At 32.1% G+C, this 19,136-nt stretch overlaps 1 pseudogene; it reads right to left on the reverse strand.

Annotated features, from left to right (window-relative positions):
• Positions 1 to 18,559, reverse strand: part of LOC141505298 (CBY1-interacting BAR domain-containing protein 1-like) — a 46,909-nt pseudogene extending 28,350 nt beyond the window's left edge.
• Between the last annotated feature and the right edge of the window lie 577 nt (positions 18,560 to 19,136).

Below are 19,136 nucleotides of genomic sequence, written 5' to 3' on the forward strand. Positions count from 1 at the left end.
ATATATATATATATATATATATATACATACACTTTTTAGACAGATGGATGGTGGACATCAAATAAATGAGAAAATGAACAAAAGGAGGATAGAAGTCTTCATGAACAAATCCTCCCAAACTAGCCTCATTTCATTTTCTGTGATAGGGCAGTGGAGAGAATTTCAACATTAATGAAATAAAAGATTCATTTGAATACTTAATAGAAATAAATGAAATGTTGCTGATATAATTTATTTGATCTTTGCAAAGCCTTGGATGAAGTTGTCCCACTATTGCTTAAGAATAGATGACAAGATGTGGACCAGGCAATAGTTCAGTTTGCTTTATTTAGAAGTGATTAAATGGTGGAATTCATGAAGTAATGATTAATGGCTTACTGTCAGATTAGAAAGAGGTCTTTATGGGAGTGTTCCAGGGATTTGTGCTTGACATTTTGCTTTTTAAAATGTTTATCAATGACTGAGATAAATATCTTTATGATATACTAATCAAATTTATAAATGACACAAGGATGGCAGGTTGAGCTAACACACTCAATATCAGTTAAAATACATGATGAGTTGGCAGAGGAAAATGCTGAACTGCATCACATAAGATAAAAGTTATTAGAGATGAGAATGAAGTCGTTGGGTTCAGAAAACAAAACAATTTCACAAGTATGAAATGAAGAAACATGACTATATAGCAACTCATCTGAAAAGTCTGAAAATTTTAATGAAATGTAATCTCAACTCTGACTCAATATTATGATAAAAAGTCAAGAAAAATATATCTTGGAATTCACATGGGATTAAGAAGATGAGCAGATATCATCTTAGTATATTCATTATGGAAAATATGTTTTAGAAATGACATTGATAAAATTAAGAGTGTTTAGAGGAGGACAGCTAGAAGGGTATACCTTATAAGAAACTTTTGATGCATTTGGGGATAAGATGATTTTGTCCTGCATTCCTGAAGAAGACCAAAACATCAGGGGAGGTGATGCCATGACAAGCAAGTGAATTGTATTGGAGTGAGAAGGTGCTGTACTAAGTCACCAGCCTCACTTTCTTCTCTGGAGTCATCTGGGTCCAAAGACCAGAGATAAATATTGGAAATAGGAAACTTATCATAAGTTACTTAAATGACTGCAACATTGTGAAAAGATTAATCACATTCTGCTCTGCTTGGGAGGCAGAACCTGGGGGCAATATTCAAAATTTGCAAGGAGGTGAATATTAGGGGAAAAAATATCTAACCATTAGAAATCTTCAAAAGTGGAATAAGTTGTTTCAGGAGATGGTGAATTATACTTAACTGCAAGTAAAGCCTGAAAGGTTGCTTATTGATATATTCTAGGGGACGTTCGTGTATAAAGTCTGATCTGGAATGCTTGGGATTTGATATCTTCTTTCATCTCTGAGATTTTATAGGTAGATAACCTTTTCCATTCATTCTCTGATTGTAAACATCAAGTAGTGTGTTTAACAGAAAAAAACATAAACAATATTCAATAAATACTTGCTACATGAAAAAACACTGATCTAAACATAGGGGAAACAAATACAATAAGTTATCTAGTCTTTGACTTCATGCATGTTGTATTCTTATAAGAGAAATTAAGACAGATGGAATAGTAGAAAAGTAGCTTTTCCTTAGTCATCACATGATTTTTGAGATGATGGTTTACAAATGAGATGAAGACTTTGTTCTAGGAGAATTAAAGTATAAGGTCACTTATCAGACCCAGGAATTGTTCAAGGTCCAGAAATTGAGTCTAAAGATACTATTCAGAAGGGAAAAGATGATGACTCGAATTCAATGTCCATAGTTTGGATCTGGTGGCCAAGATTTAAAATCATAAAACTAGAATATTCTTGTTCAGGTACAAATCAGGTCTATAAAGTTCCTTACAAATCCAAGATTCTTCTGTTTTCTGACTCTGTGAAATGTAGGAAGTAGAACCTAAAGTTATAGATTTTATTATTATTGTTTTATAACTTAAATTACCATTCCAATGTAGAAATATAGCTTTTAAAATATGCTTCTTTGGTAACGGTGAAAGAAGTAGTGGATGTCTTAAAAGTTTTAATTAAGATTTAAATTGTAATAGCTTAACTACTGAATGAATTAAATATTAAATGAGTATTTGGATTCTATTTTTTATTCAATAATACTTTAATAAATATCTATTAAGTATAAGATATTGATCTAGGTGCTGGGTATATAAAAAGACAAACAAAAAATCAAGCTGCTCCTGGCCTTGAGGAACTTATATGCTATTAAATGTTTATTCTACATGTACCAAATTAATTTTTATCTTAACTCTTTCCCTTTCCCATACCTTTTGGCTGTCACTGAGACCTGACACTCTCCTGATGGCAGAGCCTACTGTGATCTCCTTTTCCAAAATTGACTGAACTCTCACATGTTTCACCCTAACTCATGGATCAAGGTAATGGAGTTAAAATAATATTTGCTCTTTGTGATCAATTTTCAAATTCTCCCTCTAAAACTAGTACTCAACAACCTTCTTTATTGAACTGTAAGCCTTTTTAGGGGAGGAACATTCTATTTTGCCTTTCTTTTGTATTACCAGCATTTAGCACAGTGTTTGACACATTTAGCAAATGGCTCAATGAATGTATTCTCAGTGGTCTACTTGTAAAAATGATAAAGAAACATTTTGTCCATGTCTATGACTGCTTTTGTTACTGGATCTTTTAGATATATGTTTTTAAAAATCAAATTCTATTTTGCACCCCAAAGTTCAGAATATTATTTTTCCTTAGCAGTTTATGTTAAAATTTTACCTCATACACCTAGCATTAATACTTTACCAGAGGGAAAGAAGAGATTATAGCTAGAAATAAGTATGCATGTGTACATGTACATGCACATGCATATGTATATGCACATGTACATATACATGTGTGTATGTGTATGTGTATATGTATATTACCTATATGTATGTGTGTGTGCGTATATGTATGTGTATATGCATATGTATATGTACATGTACATGTATATGTACGTGTACGTGTATATGTATATGTATATGATCCAAAATAATTGATAACAGATTAAATTCATTAAAAAATATATGACTGAAAACTTTGAAGAAGCTGAAACAATTTATTTAGACTTGTCAAGAAATACTTTTTGTATTGTTCAAAGTATTGCTTTGAGAAACTCTGGGGTACAGAGAGAGAATGAGAAATGGCCAGAAGAAAATGTTTTCTAAAGAATGATGTGAACTCTAACTACATTGTCAAAATGAAAGAATTATTTATAGAAACCTAAAGAATACTAATAACTAACTTTGAAAATCCTGAAAAAACATAAGATAATTTGTGATATTTCTTTAGATAAAAGATTTTTTAAAAATACCTACTAAGAAGGTATAGTAAACATTCATTGTTTGTCAATATATGCCAGAATAGGTGATTACAAAAGGCAGAATAGCTTAAATATATAGTCACTTTCCTAAGTGCTTTTTTCATCATGAAAATGAACAAGCAGTTTAAAGGATACCTCATACGCCCCCCCTCAAGTTAACTGATTTGGCATAAAGTTCCAGGAAGGAAGAAAATATAATTCTCATAACTATATGATGCTTTTGGATTAAAAAAAGCAACACAAAAACAAAACTTTTAATAAATGAATCTATTTATTTAAATCAATTTATCATATCTTACATTCATGGCATGGTTTGCCTATTTCTATCATCTGCCAATATCTATCCTCTCCCTCTTTATCTCTCTAACAATCATCTACTTTATGTCTCTATCAACGCTGAAGATGGGACCATAGAGATCATCTAATTGAACATTATTTTATAGTAATCATAAAAGTGATATTATATTATACCTACAATATTACCCAGTTAAATAATGACCTATCTTTGATTTGAATTTAAGTTACTTGAACAAGAGTATAATTTCGGATTATGAGTATGGAAATTCATCTTGACAAAAAATGATTTCAAAGCTTCTTTACCAATGATATTCAACATCATTATTTAGCATTAAATAAACATTTTGTGACTTCATTTTATCCAACCCATAGAACATATATTAGAAAATATGAGGACATTGAACCAGAAAAGTGGCAAGAAAGAAATTTGAGTAATAGGGAGGTATGAAAAATGGCATGAAAACAGTATTTTTGAGGTATTTTCTGTGATTCAGTAATACTCAAGAAGCATATACTCCAAATATATTTCCCATTTATGCACAGTATAGCATCACTTTCATGGTAACAAAGAAGTGAAAATTAAATGTCTATATAATGGAAAACAGTCAAACAAATTTTGGCATAAAATATAATAACTATAATTATGCTGTGAAAAATGATAGATATAAAATTTAAAAATACTTGAGAAGACTTCATGAATTTGATGTAGAGTGAAGTAAGCAAAACTCAGAGTTTTCCTGCAACTACAAAAAAAATGAAAGAATGTAGAATGATTTTATAGCTCTCATCATAAGGATAATGAAACTATTACTTAAGAGAACAAGTCAAGAATTATACTTTCTGTCTTTAGTTAAAGAAGTTGCAGAATCCAGAAGCAGAATTAGTAATTCATTTTCTTTTTTTGTTATTTTTTATTGATATTTTAGTTTTCCAAATGTATTTTCTGAAATTTTTTTTTTTTACCATTCATCCATTTGCCTATACTTCTTTCTAAATTACAATTTTTTTTTCCCACTCTCCTTTACCACTCCCTTCCCCTCGGTGATGAATGGTTGTATTTGCACATTGTGTTAAGCATGTTTACAGTATAGCCATTTATGGTATGAGGATTTATGATTAAGGGAAAGAAATATATGACATAATTTTTATAAAATGTTCATCAGATTCTGAAGGATTCTTTTGTTTTGTTTTGTTTTTCTTCCTTTAGATGGAGTTAGCATTATCCATAGCTGGTCTAGTAAGGTTGTCCTAGTTCTCTGGACTGCTGCGAGGAGCTGCTTCTATCAAGGTCGATCATTTCACAATTTTGTTCTTAATGTGTACATTGTTCTCTTGGTTCTGCCTCCTTTGCTCAGTATCAGATCCTGTAATTCCTCCCATATTTCTCTATAGTATTAGAAGTCTTTCATTTTTAGAACAATGAACTGACTTTTGGTAGAAGAATTAGTTTTTTATACTAAGGCTTAATTTTTATATATTAGTTGCTGTTGGATATAATATATTGGTAATTTGTGTAAATTTTAAGATTTAAAAACTCTGATATTATTTTATGAGGCTTTTATCTTTGTGACATTTCTATATTTTTCTTATAGGTTGACTTTGTCCTATATTTGGTGCATATTTTATTTTCTTGAGATTTTTAGGCTTTAAGGAAATATGGTAACCATCTGTTTTGCCATCTTGCCCCTCTGGAGAATTTTCTAAGCAGAAGTGACTTCTGGGAGCATTGATTTAGCTGTGGACTCCTCTGAATTCAAAGAAGGGAGGAATTAGGTGGTCACTGTAGTGTTTTTTTGAGACTTAAGATTATATAAAATGAGATTGATAAACTCACACATACAGATAAAGACTTTATACACACACACACACACACACACACACACACACATATATATATATATATATATTCATATACATATATATGGAGAGAGGGAGAGAGAGAGAGATTGAGAGAGAGATTTCTTCTAACCCTCTTTAATGATCATTATTTATATAGATTTTTAGTCATGAAACTGGCATCTATTAGTCAACCCAAGAGAGTTGAGAAGCTGCTTGCTTAGATATAATCTCCAATGTCTCTATTTGTGGTAAATTTGTCTTTTTCAGTTATTTCAGTTGTGATCCCAGTTGGCATTTCCTGTCAAAGATACTGGAGTGATATGCCATTGCCTTTTCTAGATCATTTTACAGATGGTGAACTGAGGCAAATAGGTTTCTATGACTTGCTCATAGAGCCAATAGATAACTGAGGTCAGATTTCAGCTCAAGTCTTCCTGACTCCAAGACTGGTGTTCTATCTACTGCATCACATAGCTTTCCTTTGTAATACAAATATAATGTCTAAATGTTATTTTAACTTTGATGCTTTCTTTTACCTAATTGGTTCCTTACTGTGAAATTTAATAATCCAGTTTTTCAGAATATAGTTTGACTGAGGTTTAAAATCTTAGAAAACAGTCACCTAAGACACCATTTCAAATTATCATTCCAAGTAGCAAAATTATCTCCTGTATTAGTAACTTATCTGGAACTGTTAAAAAAATAAAACTTTTTTCATTCCTTTTGTTCAATCCTCATTATGAATTGCTATTCATACTGCCAAAATCATTGTTTCCATAAGGATAATAGAAAAAGAGAACTTTGAGATATAGTAGATTTTCATGTATATGAAATCCTTATGACCATATTCCTCATACAGATAAGTAAAAAAGAATTTTTCTTTAAAAGAAAAAAAAAACCTTTAAAACTTTCTGGATGATATCCAGGGTTCAGTATAGATTCATTTAAACTTCCTATACCTCATATCTTTAGTAGGTTTAATGTCATTGATGGTTAGAATGATGTATTGAAAGCACTGAAAGATATTGAATTGTGTTCTGAAACCCACAAGATTAATGCATGCTCTATATAATTTCACTGTTAACTGTGTTTTATTGTATTTTCATTCCTTGAAAATTGATGATCCATATATGCAAACTCTTAAAGGGAATAATCAATTAATCTTGACTCCCTATTCCTCAATTCTCCCAGGTCAATGAAACTTTCCTATATCATTCCATAAGAACATGATTTTTGTCCATATAAATTGCCAGTCATAAAAATCTGAATGTTAGATTAAATTCTGTGCATAAATTATTCTATGCAAGTAATACAGACACTTGGAAGGACAAAAATTTCTCCGGACATGGTCATTAACATTGGACAAATTTTTGAACAATTTTTCAATGTAATTATATATATATATATATATATATATATATATATATATATCTGAAATAATTAATATTTCTCCAATTTATTCCCAGAAGTAAATTAGTTAACATGGGAAATGAGACTGACTAAATGTAATAGCATAAATTCCTTCTTTCTAATTTATTTCTCTGCTTCCATGCTAAAATCTTTCCTCAATTATTTCTTTTTATTCATCCATTCAATTAAAATAATTATTTGGAATTTACTTAAAACACTTTACTGGATACTGTGTCAGAAATCAAATGCAGTAAAGAATAAGTTTCTATCCTCAAGTAGCAGATATTCTTATAGAGTTGTAAAACCTAAGCAGAGATAAGTGTAGTATAACATAATATGCACTGGAGACTTTAAAATGTTCTATGAAATCTGTAAGAAAAGGTAATTCATATTAATTTGTCATTGTCTTTATCTACTTTTCCTTTTTGTGATAATTGAAGAAAACAGAACCTCCAAATTATATTGTATAGTTGGTGAATTTGTCTTCTGTATTCCTGGCACTTTGCTTTTCAATATCTCTTTTCTAATCTGAAAGACATATTTGTATTATTTCCAGTTGTCAGATCTTTATTCCCTGGGTTATCACATTTCCCCTGAGGCTTGATATCTCATCCCTCAGGATTTGATATTGCCATATTTACTCTTTAATGAAAATATTCTGTCCTTTCTGTTTTTATGCATTCATAAGGCCGTAAAAGACAATTAGACAATATTAGTTCACTATTAACTTATTTGGTTAATATCAGAAGCAAGTTGATATTATGCAAAAAAGTGATAGATTTAGAGTTAGAGGAACTGATTTCCTGATCCAACCTTTTTTGAAGAACACTTGGAAATTATGCCCAAAGGACAATAAAACTGCATGCCCTTTGACCCAGAAATGCTACTACTAGGTCTGTATCCTAAAGAGAACATGAAAAAGGGTTAAAAAAAACACATGTACAAATATATTTATAGCAGCTCTATTCATAGTGGCAAAGAATTAGAAATTGAAGGGATGCTCATCAACTGGGTAATGACCTAAGAAAGTATGCCATATGAATGTGATGGAGCATTATTTTTATAAGGGACAGAACCTCAGAATAATCTGGAAAGATTTGCCTGATTCTAACTGAGCAGAACCAGAAGAATATTATAAACATTAATAACAACATGGAGTGATGATCAACTATGTTGGCCTTGATCATTTATGCAATACAATAATCAAAGACAATAATAAAAGACTAGTGATGGAGCATACCATCACATCCAAAGAAGGCTTTAGAGTCTAAATGCAGACCAAAATTTACTATCTTCAATTTTAAAGAAAAAAGTTGTCTCATGAATTCTGTATTTTTTCTTTCTAATTATTTTCTTCTATTTTAATGTGATACTTTTTTTCACAACATTATTAGTATAGATCTATGTTTAACATAGTTATTGATGTAGAGCCTTTATTAGATTGCTTTCTGACAGGGGGAGGGAGGAAAGAAGAGAGGGAAGGAGAAAAAATAAAAAATGATTTTTCAAAACTATTACATATAGTTGTAAAAATAAAGAAATTAGAAGTAAAAAGAAACTGAGTTCCAATTCCAACTCAGTAACCTGTATGACCTGACAGAAAAATCTTTTTGTCTCTGGGTCCCAGGTTCTTTATCTATAAAATGCAGTTTTAGGATTTGATGATCATTCTAGCTCTATATACATATTAAAGTGATGAATTAGGAAGCTTGATATAATGGAAAAAACCCTAACTCCAGATTAAAATCTTACAGCTTAATTTTACTACCTATTTGACCTTAGTCAAATTACTTCATGCCTCTGAGCTTCAATTGAGTGAATGTTAAATGAAGGCTTGGACTAAATGATATTTGAGATTCCTTCAAGCTCTGAATCTATGATTCTATGATGATAACATCAATACTGTACAATCTGCCCTTGATACATAATGATTTTGTGAACTTAGGCAAGTGACAAACTCTTAATACCCCAGGCAACTCTGTTACAACTCTAAAATTCTCAGAAGGTACATAAAAATGTTAATGGGAAATATTTTATAATAATAATTTTCTGCAAGCAGATTTTCATTATTACAATTAAGTTCAATAGAAAGTCTAATGTAAAAATTGCAAGCCAATGAGGAACTATGTTGTAAATTCATGGGATTACCAATGTTACATATATATATATATATATATATATATATATATATAGTATTCAGCTAAGGTTAAATAGAATATGACTCCCATGAAAAATTTAATTTGTTGCTTCTCTAAGAAATAGTCCAAACTAGAGCCCTCATAAAAAGGTTATGTTTGAAATCAGAGCATCTCTCTTGCTGTCTTGCTACTTTTGTCCTTTCTGATGTCACTTCTAGTTCTTAATCTATTATCTAAAATCCTGAATGGGAAAACTAACCAATACCCAAAGTAGTATTGAAACTAGCAAATGATAGTAGTTTATATTACACAGTCTATTATGATACTAAAATATTCTACATGAATTTCTTTTGATCCTCACAAAAATCCTGGGAAGTTAGATGGTAGAAATCTTTTTGTTTGTTTGTTTTTGTTTTTTGCAAGGCAGTGGGGGTTTAGTGGCTTGCCCAAGGCCACACAGCTAGGTAATTATTAAGTGTCTGAGGCTGGATTTTTACTCAGGTACTCCTGACTCTAGTTCCAGTGTTCTATTCACTGTGCCACCTAGCTGCCCCTGTAGTATTTTTTTTTTACTCATCAAATTTATATCATATTCCCATTTCAAGTACTCTCCATGAACACATGATCCCTATGAACCAAAGCATCAAGCAAAGTCAAATCATTTCAACAACTATTTATACCCTCCCCATCCCCAGCATACAACAATTTTTATTCAAAGTGTCAAGCAAAGCAAAATTTTTTCATGATGGCTTCATATCCAATCTCTCTTAGTATGCTCTCTCCCTCTACATTTCTCCAGTCATAGTCCTACAACCCTCCCAAACAAAAGTATCAGGTATACTCTCTCCCTCTGTCCCTTTAGAGTTCCAATAGTACTATAACTCTTGTTAACTAAAGTATGGATTAAAGTGAGATCATTCACTAATTTATGTCAAGCCCTCTAAGTAAGCTCCTACCCTCTCCCCGTATTGTACTCCAATCTTCCTTAACTAGGGTAGCTAATGAAGTATGGTCACTTCTGCTTTAATTATGTATAGAGTTTCTAAGTAACCTAACTACTGGGACATGACAAAAGTGTCTCTTAAGAACTTTAGAATTGATTGTAAGGCATGGTACAGGACCGCCTGGCACAGGACCACCCAGCACAGGGATCCCTCCTTAGAGAAAATGCTTGTTAACTAAAGTATGGATTAAAGTGAGATCACTCACTAATCTATTTATGTTATACATAACCTTTTCTGCAAGAGAGGAAACATGAGATATATAAGTTTACAGTGAACATCTCAGGTGTTCACAAGGACTATTTATGCCTAACCTGTGGCAGTGCATTCTGATTTCAAATTGGTCTGATCAGTAACAGGCAGAGGAACTGCAATTTGACTCAAACATCATGATGCCATTTTGGTCTCTTTGATAACAAAGGTCAAGAACCAATCATACCCATAACCTCTGAGTAAAATCCCTTCAACTAAATTCAACCCTTTAACAATAGGAATCTTATCAAAAGTGATCTACTAGTATTTCTAGCACCCTCCCTTTTAATTTTTCTTATTTTTGGATCCTAGACCAAGTCTACAATTTCAGTATTCTGAATGTGTCAAGGAGACAAAATAAAACAAAATTTATGGCCTCTAACCTTTAAGCAATTTGTCAAAAATGAATAGAACTGCCTTGACTGTTTTAATTATCAGTGTTTCTTTTAATATGGTTTAGAATAATAGAACTCTACTTTGTTGAATGCCAGAATTGGCTCTCTATCAAAGACCTGAAATCTTTACCTGTCATCATTTGGAATTTATATTTTGCCTTAACTTTAAATTCTAAATCTAAAGTAATAATTAATATTATTTCCAAGTCTCTACAAGAGAAAAAGGTACCTTTGAAGGAATCAAATAAAGAAATGACTTGAATGTCAGAGTCTAATTGAGATGCAGAATGAGAGTTCAGGGCTGGTAGAAATGGAGATATTACCCCTGAATCTCTCCAGTTCCCAGTTTTAGAACCTGTAGTCACACTTAAAGTGGCAGAAGAACTAATTTCTTTAATGATATAGACAGAAACTGCAACTTGTCCCTTAATTAATCTAATTATTTATGCATGGTTTTTTTAATTTGGCAATTGCTAGGCCAAATGATCTCATTTTACTGAGGAGTGTATATTACAAAACTTGGATGCTACCAGCAGTAGTTATATTTGCTGGAGTTGTGTATGAGGATGGATAGGGGAAAGGTAACAAGGGAGACAGATACAGACAGGGAGAGACAAACAAAGAGAGTAGAGGGAAAGTAAGCGAGAAAGGAAAATGGAAGATACTGGAGTGAGGGAGGAGGGAAAGAAGAATAAGAAAGAGAAAAACAGTAGAGAAAGGTAATGAAGAGAATGTAAAAGGGGAGAAAAGTGAATGAAAAGGATAAATAATGGGGAGGTAGACAGCAATACAAAGGGAAGGGAAAGTGAGAGGGAAGGAAAAGGATGAGAGAAGAAAGTGGGGAGAGCTGGGAGTAAGGAAGAGAGAGAGAGATGGAGAGAGACAGAGACAGAGAGATGGAGAGAGTCAGAGAGAGGCAGAGAGAGATAGACACAGAGACAGAGACACAGAGATGGAGACACAGTGAAGGAGACAGAGACAGAGATGGACATGGAGCTGGAGAGAGAGACAGACAGAGAGACAACAGAAACAGAGAGAAAGTGATGGAGAAAGAGAGAGAAATCAGCTAATTGGTTCATATTAACTTTGAAGATCTGGACTAAAACTATTTGCCCAATTCCTGGAACCAGACTTCATCAAGGAAAATAGATTTTGCTTTTGCTTTTAATCTATGTATATCTTTATTTTTGTATCAGTTTCATTTCATAATATATTTTCTTTCTCCCATCCAGATAATAATCTGACATCAATAATTAAAAAAAGAGAACAACTTTCATTTATGCAAAGAAAGAAGTAAACTCAATTCTTATCACAACTCTTCTTGAAGAAGCATGGTCATTTTAATGAAAGAATATTACATTTCTATTTTTACTAGATAGCCACGTGGCATAGTGAAAAGTACTGAACTTTGAGTTAGGGAGTTAAAATCTTACCTTAAATTTCTTCTACATCTATTCACCATCTATGGAATATTATTAACAAACCTAACATAAATCATATGATTTTTTTTCAATAGATGTTGAAAAAAAAAACCTTTGACAAAATACAGCACCCATTCCTACTAAAAACAAAAGACAGCATAGGAATAAATGGATCGTTCCTTAGAATGATAAACAGTATCTATCTGAAGCCATCATAAAGCAGTATATGGAAATGGGATAAACTAGAAGCATTCCCAATATGATCAGGTGAAACAAGGATGCCCATTATTGCCACTACTATTCAATATTGTATTAGAAATGTCAGCTTCAGCAATAAGAGAAGAAAGAGAAATTGAAGCAATTAGAATTGGGAAGGAAGAAACAAAACTCTTACTCTTTGCAGATGACATAATGGTATAACTAGATAATCCTGAAAAATCATCTAAAAACTACTAGAAACAATTAGCAATTTTAGCAAAGTTGCAGGATATAAAACAAACCCACATAAATCCTCAGCATTTCTATGTATTACTAGCAAAATACAACAGCAAGAGCTAGAAAAGGGAATTCCATTTAAAGGAACTTCAGACAATATAAAATACTTGGGAGTTAACTGCCAAGGCAGACTCATAAGCCATGAAAACAACTATAAAACACTTCTAACAAATAAAATCAGTTTGTTTTAAATAACTGGGTAAATATCAACTGTTCATGGATAGGCTGAACTAATAATAAAAATGACAATCCCACGTAAATTAAAATATTTATTTAGTGACTTTCAAACATGCAAAAATTACTTTAATGAGCTAGAAAAAATTATAACCAAATTTTTATGTAGAAATAAAAAGTCAAGAATATACAGGGATTTAATGAATAAAGTGCATAAGAATGTGGCTTAGCCTTACCAGTTATACTATTATATTATAAACATCAGTCATCAAAACTATTTGGTGATGGGGGTGGCTAGGTGGTGCAGTGGATCGAACACTGGCCTTGGAGTCAGGAGTAACTGAGTTCAAATCCAGCCTCAGACACTTAATAATTACCTAGCTGTGTGGCAATTTACAGATGAAGAAATCAAAGCTATCCATGGTTATGTGAAACTTTTCTCTAAATCCTTACTGATTAAAGAAATGCAGATTAAAGCAGCTCTGAGATACCATCCTATACACATCAGATTGGCCAATTTGACCAGAAAGGACAATATTCAATGGTGGAATGGATGTGGGAAATATGGAATGCCAATACATTGTTGGTGGATCTGTGAAGTCATCCAACCTTTCTGGAGAGCAATCTGGAATTATGCCCAAAGAACAATAAAAATGTGCCATAATACCCTTTGACCCAGCAATAGCACTACTGGGTCTATACCCTGAAGAGTTCATGGAAAAGGGTAAAAAAACACTTGTACAAAAATATTCTTACAAGCCCTGTTTGTGGTAGCAAATAACTGCAAATTGAGTGAATGTCTTTCAATTGGGGAAACCAGGAGGGATGGGAATTCAGAGATTCCTGGAAAGACTTGCATGAAATGGTGCTGAGAGAGATAAGCAGAACCAGAAGAATATTTTACACCATAACAGCAACATGGGGGTGGTGATCAACCTAATTGTACTTGCTCATTTCATCAATGCAATTATCAGGGACAATTTGAGAGTACCTGTAACAGAGAATACCATCTTATCCAGAGAAAGAAATGTGGAAGAATTTTAAACAAAGACCAAAATCTATTATCAATTAGTATCAATTATTTTAAAGTGTCTTATGTACCACATAATTTTGCTATTTTTAATAATTTGTTTTCTCCTCAAGGATATGATTTATCTCTTAGCACATTCAATTTCAGTCAATGTATAGCATGGAACAATGTAAAGATTATCAGAGTGCATTTTGTGGGGGATGGGGAGAGGGAAAGGAGGGTGTGGGAAAATTGTAAAATTCAAAACCTTACAAAAATGTAGGTAGAAATTATTATTGTATGTAATTGGAAAGCAAATACAATATTAATAAAAAAGGAAGACTAAAATTTGAATTAGATGAAATTTGAGTTTAATTGATGTAAAGAATATTATGTTAAGACTAATATTAATGGTAAAAAGGGAGTAATATGATAAATGTTTGGGAATGTTTTAACTTTATTAAGATAGGGTATTTGTGTTCCTGGAATCAAAATTAAATATAATATAATTTATAGAAATACAAAATCAAATAAGTAAAACAGAAATAGCATGTTTATATCATAAATATACATTGAGCATAAATTAAAGACAAGTTTGAAAAGTTTACAAAAAAGACTTCTGTGTGAGTTTGAGCAATTCATTTAACTTCCATTAGTCAGTTCTTTATCTATAAAATGGGAGTCATAACAGTCATACTGAGAAAAGTCATGAAGACAAAAAAGGGATATATGTACAAAAACTTTGCAAACTTTAAAACACTAGAAAATTGTTGTTTTTCAATTTTTTTCTGACTTTGTGATATTGCTTGTATTTTTTTGGAAAAGATAGTTGAATTATTTGTCGTGTCTTTCTCAAACTCATTTTATGAATGGGTAAACTGAGGCAAACATGATTGAATGATTTGCTCAGGGTCACATAACTAGCAAGACTTTATTTGAACCCAGGAAGAGGTCTTTCTTACTTTAGACTTGGGTCTCTGTCCACTGAGCCACCTAACTCTCCCATTGAATTGGAATCTACTTTGCTACTTAAACTTACAAATAAATAATTAGATAAAAATCAGTATAATGCTTTAGTTCATGCAAGGATGTTCATTATTTTTTAATTCTTGAATTTTTAGGGTGTATCTAGTCCTTGGATATCTGGGATAAATGATACAGACCTTTATCATTATTTTCTTTTTTCCAGAAGGTTGAGATCGATTTATATCTACCAAAGAAGTACTGGGTTGTCAGTCCTTCTATGACTTTTCCAATATTGACTCTTCCATGATTTGGTTCTGTGCTTGTTGGTTATATCCAATTAAAATAATATAGAATCTGATTTAGAAAACTGTGATGTTCTTCATAAGTAGCTTTTTTTAAAGGATAACAGTTCAGCATATGAAAATGTCTCACTGTATTATTAACATACATAAGTAGCTATCTCAGATAATGTTATGTCAAGAAAGTACTCAATTTTATCTTTTAAAAAAACATCCAAATTAACCTTGAATAAACAGATTGGAAACCACATGAAGAAAGTTTAGCCTACTCTTAGGGTTATGGATTTGGCATTGCACAACTTCCCTGTTACTGATTAAATGTTGAATTCTGAAAATTGAGAGGTGAAATTATCCTGTTTATCTAAAGAAAGATATGCCAACATGATAAAAATCATGTATGTATACAGAGTACTTAATTATTTTAGCTTAGAAATCTTAATAATTATGAGCAAATTTAGAAAAATGTTCTCTCCCTAATTATTTTGATAAATGGGTAGTTTTTCTTTCTATTGGAACTAGACCTCCTTGCTATCTTCTAGTCACTCCCTGATGCTGCCATCTTTTTCTGTCTATCATTCTCATATCTACTCTCATACTCCAATGGAACCTCCAATTCAATTTCTGGATACTGGACTATTGATAGGTGAACTCTTGCTTTATCTTCCCCAGAACAAGGACTCAATACAACTTCTTGTATCTAATATCATGTGAGCTCCTGTTGTCTTTTTTTCAGCTCTCCTTTAGGGGTAATTTTTATCATTGGAATTTAAAGTCATTCAGAACAAAGAAAGCCTAGCTTATTTTTATTTATATCTTTAGTATTTGCACAGTTCTTGGAATATAAATCTTTACTAAATAATACTCCCTTCACCCATTTTATCTCTGTCTTTATCTGTCTCTTTCTTTCTCTTGTTTGGAATAAACATTAAATGATCTTGTGAGCTTCCTTCACTGACTATGAGTATGTCTAATCCATTATCCAGAGAGAAAACATAGATGTGATTAACTTTAGTGTTTTTTCCTGGCCGACCAGGGTAAATTGTCCATTGTTTCCTATACCATTTCTTTATCTATCTGCCAGGTTTTCTTTCTATGAGAGAATTTCAGAAGGGAAAATTGGGATATGGACAACTGATGAAGAAACAATGATTTCATTTTTTTTATCTTGTCCATTTTTTAGTTCAATCTGTATGATTTCAGTGAGACTTTGCTGAAAGAGTTATAAATATCTGGTAAAAGGAGCAACATATAATGATTGAAGCAAATGGTATACATGAGCTTAAGAGCAAATGATACATTTTTATGGCAAAAAGAAAGTGTGACAAGATCTGATTTAAGGGGATGGTAGTAAGAAAAGCAGTTGAATCTAATTTATTACCAGGGAGGCAGGAACATTGGGACAAGTGACCATTTTCTATACTGTAGATTCTTATGTCCTGATGAAAGAACCTGTGTTTTTAAATAATCATGTATAGTCAGGAAAATTTTAACAGCTGCATACTGGCAACTTGGCATACAAATTACTAGCTCTATTCAGGCCACGTATACACTTAGTTGATGAGAGATTTGAGAGGGAAGCACTGTCAACAGCTTCTGGTTAGAAGAGTTAATGAGCATTGTGAAAATTAATAAAAATATGTAACATTAGTATGATAGGCAAAGGGGACTGAACTGAAAGGAAAGAAATACCTAGGATAGACTTCTGTAGGCAACAAAAAAACCCTTGGAATTCTTGTGGTACTGTAATAAGTTATTTTTCCCATTAGCACAAGTTGCATTTTCTTGAGTCCAGTACTTCTGTGTTTTGGAACAGCTGCAAATGTTATAATTAGGTCAGAGTGTTTTGTTGTCAGAATTCTCTGCTGCTTGCCTAAGTCTTATAAAAAGGGTATTGTGCAAAGAGGGAACTAACTGGCAAAAGAGATTCCAGCTGGGTAGCTGTCCCTGACATTATGCAACGGGAACAGCTTGTGTCCCACCAGGGTCTGAAGTTACTTATCAGAAAGCTACACTCCAGTCTTTTTGAGGATACTCATTATGCATTCCTCACTGAACTTCACCTCATGCCTACCAACCTATCTTCATGATTCATTTATCATGAGAAACTATGCCTATTCATTTATTCATGGATGGCACAATGACTAAAGTGTTGGAATTCCAATCCAGTCATCGATATTTGTTGATAGTGTGACCCTAGATAATCATTTAGCCTTCTTCAATCTCATTTGTAAAAATGAATATAATAATAGCACCTACCTCTCAAAGTCATTTTGAGGAACCAAAATTAACACAGACATGTACATAATATGTACAATATCTTTGCAAATCTCAGAGCATTCTCTGAATATGACTTAATATTACAATTCATAATTGACTGAATGACAACAGTGTCACAAGTGCTGCCATAAGTTTTGGGATACAATAAAGTAACTGGCTTTTACAGAGTACTAGAGAGTTCACAAAACACTTTCCAAATGTTCTCACTTAAATATTGCTGTAACTCCTTGAGATAAAGTACTGAAATTATCCATGCATATTAAAGACATGAAATTTGGTGCTTAAAATTATTAAGTGCTTTTGTTCTAATATACCTAGCAAGAAGGAAAGAAATTCAATACTTTAAAATGTTTTATTAGTAGAGTAAAAAATTTGCATTTTATTATTTATGGAGTATTTCTGGCAAAATTTGAACTCAGGACTGATCCAAGTCTGGCCCTCCACTAATGCAAACATGACAAAATTCCTCATCTTAAGAAATTTGCCATTCTGTGGTTTATTTATTCTACATAATCTGTGATCAATACAAAGTCATACATCAATTAGAACTATTCAAAAGTGTGTCTGTCACACCTCCTCAACTTAATCACAAGTTTTATAGAGGGAAGAAACACCCAGTTTTACAAGTCCTAACTATTTAGTTGAGTATATTATGTGTCTGCCAAAACTTTGTCTGGACTGCTCTATGGGACATTCTTGTAAACAGTTGCTAGCATTGAAGTGATTTTCATTTTGGAACAATAAAACCGGATGTGAATACATAGGAAACCAGAGATAAAGCTCCTAGAAAGAGATCCAATGTTGTGTAACTTCTCCTTGGTTGGTTGCTTATGATAAGCAATCTGAATGTTTCATCATATTCACAAGGTAGAAATGAATACCTCAGATAACAAAGAATTAACTTTTAGTTATTGTTTTAGTTAAGTGTGAGATGCAATTATTTTCTTGACTTTTCAGGAAAGGCAAGAGGGAAAAAAGAAACTTTTTTCTTTCAATTCATGTTTACATTTATATATAAAAGTTATAATACACAAGTATTATATACAAATATATGTGTTATAAATTGGATGGACAAAAAAAAAAGACAAATCATACCTGACTGCCCATTTCCCAGTGTGAACTGGTGCTGTAGATATTTCCTGCAGGAGCCTACAATTGTTCCTAGGTTAAATTTCTTGGTAGCAGTAGTAGTCTTTGAATTCATCCCCACGAAGTACTCCATATGAGAGAATTAAAATCATATAATTTCTCATGAGACACCACAGAGATTATACAGTCCATTTGGTTTTTTCATTTAAACACAAAGAAACTCAAACCCATAGAGGACAAGAATATTGCCTAAAATCCCACAGATAATGAGTGATTAATAAAATAATAAGGACATTATTATGTCCTTTCAATTATATCAAATTTTCACTTTAAAACATGGCTAATCCAACTTCCTTCTCTCAATTAGTCACTCTTGTTCAATAATCATAGTTATAAATGATATATAGGAAAGCTATTTATTACTTAAATTCATCTCATTGCCTATATTCTCTCCCTTTGTAGATAGAAGTAAGACTACCTTCTCTGAACTTTTTTTAAATTTAGATTTCACATTCACTTGATCTATATAATATTGATAGAAATAATTAAACAGACACTCATTTAACTTCTAACTTTTCCTTTTGTGGAGGGAGAGTTTGTCCTGCTTTTTTTCCAGTGTGAGTCATTTCCTGGTGTGAAAACTAAATATTTTCTCACTGTCTGTCTCAGGTCACTTGAGTAGTGCAGTTTCT

This window comes from Macrotis lagotis, chromosome 1 (genome assembly GCF_037893015.1).
Source record: "Macrotis lagotis isolate mMagLag1 chromosome 1, bilby.v1.9.chrom.fasta, whole genome shotgun sequence".
NCBI classification, from domain to species: Eukaryota; Metazoa; Chordata; class Mammalia; order Peramelemorphia; family Peramelidae; genus Macrotis; species Macrotis lagotis.